Source organism: Ailuropoda melanoleuca, chromosome 2 (genome assembly GCF_002007445.2).
Source record: "Ailuropoda melanoleuca isolate Jingjing chromosome 2, ASM200744v2, whole genome shotgun sequence".
NCBI classification, from domain to species: domain Eukaryota; kingdom Metazoa; phylum Chordata; class Mammalia; order Carnivora; family Ursidae; genus Ailuropoda; species Ailuropoda melanoleuca.
In genome coordinates, this window is record NC_048219.1 from 79,784,181 (window position 1) to 79,790,130 (window position 5,950).

Consider the following 5,950-nt stretch of genomic DNA (forward strand, 5'->3'; position numbering starts at 1 on the left):
ATGCAGAGCTCCGGGAGGTCAAGGACACTGTCTGCCTGGCATGTAGTAAATGCTCATTAAATAGTTATTGGAGGAATGAATGAGAAGTTCCCAGAATGAGCTCGCACGTGTGGCCTACTTTCAGCCACACGCGGCATCACCTCATAAAACTGTAATGCCTTTTTCATAACATGCACGATGGCACCTTTCCCTGTACTTGAGATAGAGGAGGACAATTTTTAATGTTTCACATCTCAGACGTGTTGTGTCTTTGCCAAGTCCTCATTTTCATCTTTCAAAGGAAAGATTAGAAACTGAAGTACTTCTCTGGGTGAAGCAAGCATACCAAGGATGGCCATATTATTTTCTGTTTATTAAGCATCCGTGGTCCTTCAACAGGACCGGCCGGGAGGAACAGTTCTTCTCGCTCGCTCGCTCTTGTTCCACAGTGGCCGCTGTTCATTTTGCTCTCTCCCACACTGAGCCAGGGGTTCAGGGTCAGGCTCAGGGAGACTCACCCTGTGGGAATCCATCCACAGTCTCGCAGCACACGACATCTACAGTCTGTCCTGGATCAGAACTGCTCATTCATGTTTCCAGCTCCGTGATTTATTGGGAGCTTTTGGAGAGGACCAGACTACCTCCCCCTTCCCAACACTCCCCCTTCCTCACTTAGCAAACTCCCTTGGTTCTCAGCATTAACATTACTTCCTTGGGGAAACCTTTCTCAAGTACTCAGACCAGACCCTCCTCATAGGTCCTCATAGCACCTGTCCAGCTCCATCGATTTCCATGATTTCAATGAGTCACTTCGTTGTGTGATGATTTGTTTAGTGACTGTCTCCCTTACCAGGCTATAAGCTCTACGCAAGAAAGTGTGGTAGACCCAACGCTGTGTCCCCTCAGAGTTCGTTTGTTGAAATTCTAAGTCCCAATGTGATGGTGAAGGTGGTGGGACCTTCGAAAATGATGAGGCCGTGAGGGTGGAGCCCTCCTGAGTAGGATTGCTGCCCTTACACGAGAGACCCCAGAGAGCGCCCTCATCCCTTCAGCTGTGTGCGGGTACAAAGAGTATACAGGCGTCCATGAACCAGGACACACACTCTCACCAGGCACTGAATCTTCAACCTCCAGAATTAGGAGAAATAAATTTCCATTGACTCTAAGCCACCCAATTCTATGGTGGTTTTGTTATAGCAGCCTGAATGGACTAAGATGGAAGGGATTGTCTTCCTCATCGTTGTGACCCCAGCACCAACCCACTGCCTGGCAAAGAGCGGGCACTCTGTGTATATTCAAGACATGAACATGGATTCCCTAGTGCCTAGTGATGGCGTTTGACAGAAACTCCACTGAAGTTTGCTGAATTATACTGGAAAAATATATTTTATCGCACCGATTATGACTCGTTTTGAAGGAGCCATTTTCCCTTATAATCAAAATAAAAGACAGAGTAGATCATTGAGCCATTTTGCAAGGAATGGTCTTTCCTAACCGGAAGACCAAGCCATTAAACCATGTGGAAGGAAAAAATGAGCAACTCCTTGGAAACACACAGTCTCCAGGGTTGACTCAGGTGAGAGGGCGTTCTTCCTTCTCTTTCTCTCCCTATCACCAGCTCTCCCTTTTCTGCTTCCAGGCACAGCCGCTTGGGTACTGTGTTTAAACCTATTATCTAAGGCCCAGCTTTGTGTCCCTTTGAAGTCTTTATGTTCCAGCTTTGGGAACGATTTGATACTAAAAGTAATTATAGGCGGACTTCTGAGACAAAAACCTAATTCCTCCACGGTTTCTCCTATCAGAATAAAGACTCCAGAGGTAAGGATTCAAATGAGACTGAAGGTTGCAAATTGTTTTGTGACAGAGGATAAATCATTCCTTGTCAGGGCAGTGGCATGCGTCCTCTCTCACACAAGCAGAATCAATAGTGACAAATGGCGACACTGGAAACAAATGCTTTGCTCCAGGGGCCGGGCTGCGGGTTAAGTCCCAGTAGGAGATTTACCTTCATTTGGCGATTGTTCTGACTGGAGCTATTTTACGTTTGAATGTATTGATTCTCTATTTAGTAATAATGGAACACGGCACTGAGAAATAACGTACGTCAGCAGCAATATCCAGGCAGGGGTTCATGCTTTTCTGACATGTTGGGGAGTTTTGTTTGTTTGTGTTTTGTTTTTATAAGCTAAGCAGGTGTCATGCGCCAGTCGTCATCTGAGGACTCTGGTCCCTCCAGCGAAGTGCTGAAGAGGCTGCTGTCACCATTGTCCCATGTCATTGTTTGCTGCCACCCTTCCTTCCGTCGTCTTCACCTTCCTCAAGCCTTCCCTAGTGGCACATTAATCACCGTGTGCCTTCCCAAGTGCCTCTGTGGAGAAGCCACACTCTACAAAACGTAATTTATGGCCTTAATACCGTTAACCGCATGGCATCCTTTACATTATTACAACTGATTAGGCAGCAGCCGTCACGTGATTATATATTTGTATTTATAGTGTGTGTGTGTGAGTGAATAAAACAATTTATTTTCAAGTTCCCATTTCTATCAAGGTGAAATGAATCACTCTCCTCATCAAATGCAATTATTGTCCTGTTTTTTTTTCACCCCCCTAAGACATATGACCAAGTTTCTTTCCTTCCCTCTAAAAGGCTCATAAAACAAGTTTCCTCTTATTCAATATCTGGATAATGGAACCACAGCTGAAAGATTCAAGGACCTTGGAGGTGGTGGTTGGTGGTGAGAGAGATTGAACCTGAGCTCAAATCATCCTGTTCCGAGCACTGAAAGACTTCTGTAAACATCATTAGCCCTGTTTCGGCTACTCCCCGAAGGTGACAGCAAAGTCGGTTGACAATAAGAATGTAATACAGTTGCAGTTGGAACAGGATCTGAAGTGAAAAGCACTGACGTGAAAACAGGTGGTGTTAAGTCCTATTTAGGAATCAAGTCCTTGCTTAATGAACTCGCTTCCCCGCTGTAACAGACCCAGCCTACAGCATGTCCTTGAAGACGCGGCCCAGGCCCCACTTCCCTGGTGCAAACAACGGTCAGTTCTTCCACGATTGTACAACCCTTATTAGCACTTACCATCTAGAAATGTACTTATTTGTTTTTACAATCTCTCTCCGCTTCTCTTAGCCTTGGAGCTCTGGGAAGGAGCCACCTCTTTACGGCCGTATCTTGAAAGCCTAACACAGTGGCTGGTACACAGGGTACTCAGATAAAGCCACATGGTTTTCTGACGAGCCGATAAGTACCTTGGAAGGGTTTCCTTGGAGATTTGGTCTTCTTTTTATTTTTTTCCTCATTAAAAAAAAAAGTTTTGCTATGGAGAATTTTGAAAATACACATAAATAGACCAGGGTAATTACACCAATTCACACATCCACCTGAGACTGAGTCTAACCAATGGCCCCCTTATCCTCTTCCCCACTCACATTGTTTTGAAGTACAAACAGATATCATATGACTTCATCTCTAAATATTTTGTTTGAATCTCTAAAGGATCAGGACTCATTTTTTTGAAACCTAACCACAAATACCATCCCTGCAAAAACCCTGTAATTCATAAGGGCATCAGCTATCCAGCCCCTGTTCACATTTGTAGTACCTCACAAATGACGCGTTTTTATAGTTCGAATCAGGATCCAAATAAGAAGCACATATTGCAATTGAATATATCTCTCTCTTTTTTCAAGATTTTATTTTTAAATAATCTCGACACTCAACGTGGGGCTCAAACTCACAACCCCAAGAGCAAGAGTCACATGCTCCATTGACAGAGCCAGCCAGGTGCCCTAAGATGATACGACATTTAAGAGATGCTATGTGTCTTAAATCTCATTTAACTTCTAGGTTCCTGTCCATGTCTTTAAGTTTTTCACTCTTAATTTTGAGATAATTGGAGATTCACATGCAGTTGTAAAAAGTAATGCACCCACTTTCTCTCAGTGTCAGTATCTTACCCATCTATAGTGCAATATCACAACCAGGAAGTGGTTGATACTATCTGCAGCCTTACTCAGATCTCACCAGCCTTACTAAACACACTCATTTGTGTGTGTGAGTGGGTGGGTGTATGTATTTGGTTCTATGCGTTTTTATCACGTGTAGATTTGTGTATCCACCGCTACCGTCAAGATACAGAATGGTTCTGTCACTAAGATTGCTTCTGCTACCCTTTCATAGGCACAGCCAAACCCCTCCTTCCCCTTCTCCCAAACCTAGGGCAACCATTCATCTCTTCCCTATCTTCATACTTCTGTCATTTCAAGAATGCTGCATACATAGAATCAGACAGTAGGTAACCTTTTGAGATGGGCCTTCTTTCTGCTCAGCATCATTCCCTTGAAACACAGGCAAGCTGTCATGGGCATGCGTAGTTTGCTCCTTTTCATTGCTGAGTAGCGGTCCATGGAATGGATGTACCACAGCTCACTTAACTGTCCGCTCCCTGAAGGGCAGCTGGGTTTTTCCAGTTTTTGTCAATTGCAAATAAAGGAATACTTGTGTGTAGGTTTTTGTGTGAAGTTATTAATTCTCTAGGGTAAATGCCCATGAGTGCAGGTGCTGGGTTTTTGGTAAACCCATGTTTTGTAAGAAACTGCTGTACTCTTTTTCAAGTGAATGTACCATTTTATTCCCACCATTACCGTAGGAGTGATCTGGCTTCTCTACATCCTCTCTAGAATACAGTGTTGTCATTATTATTTAAGGGCCATTTGATAGTTATGTAGTGATGTTTCATAGTTCTTCTTAAATTTTTAATCTCGGTAAAAAAGCTCATTTTGTCCTAGTATAAAGGCTTATTATGAAAAATATAAGAAACAAGACAATTATGAAATTATAAACAGGAAATAAAAATCACCCATAATCTGTCTACCCATGTAGAACTATAGCTAGCATTGGTCTGTGTCCCTGTGGGTGTTTTCTTCATAAATATTTGTCTAGCTATCTATATTTTACAAAACTGGAAACGTATGACAGATACAATTTTGCATCTTTTTCCTTTTGATGACATTGGATGAGGAATATTTTCCTATATATCCCATTTAATACTCTTTGAAAACATGTTTTTTGTTTCTCTTGAAGTTTTTGGAAAAATGTGATTTTAATGGCTATATGATATTCTATCATACGGAGATGATTTTTTATTTTTATTTATTTTTAAACTTCCAGTGTAATTAACATACACTGTTAACATTAATTTCAGGTGTGCGATATTGTGATTCAACAATTCTATACATTACTCAGGGCTCATTGTGATTAGTGTACTCTTAATCCCCTTCACCTATTTCAGCCATTCTCCCACCCACCTCCCCTCTGGTAACCATCTGTTTGTTCTCTGTAGTTAAGAGTCTCATTTTTTGTCCCTTTTATTCTTAGTTCATTTGTTACTTGAATTGCACATATGAGTGAAGTCATATGGTATTTGTCTTTCTCTGGCTGATTTATTTTACTTAGCATAATACCCTCTAGATCCATCCATATTGTTGCAGATGGCAAGATTTCATTCTTTTTTATAGCTGAGTTATATTCCGTTGTATACATACCAGCTCTTCTTTTTTTAAATTGTTTTTATTTTAGTTCCAGCATAGTGAACATGCAGTGTTATATTAGTTTCAGATGTACAATGTAATGACTCAACAATTCCGTACACCACCCAGCGCTCATCACAAGTACCTTCCTTAATCTCCATCATCTATTTACCCATCTCCCCACCCACCTCCCCTTTGGTAACCATTAGTTTGTTCTCTATAGTTAAGAGTCTGGTTTCTTGGTTTGCCCCTCTCTCTTTTTTCCCCTGGCTTTTTTTTTCCTTAAATTCCACATAAGAGTGAAATCATATGGTATTTGTCTTTCTCTGACTAACTTATTTTGCTTAGCATAATACTCTCTAGCTCCACCCATATCATAGCAAATGGCAAGATTTCATTCCATTATATATATATATATATATATATATATATA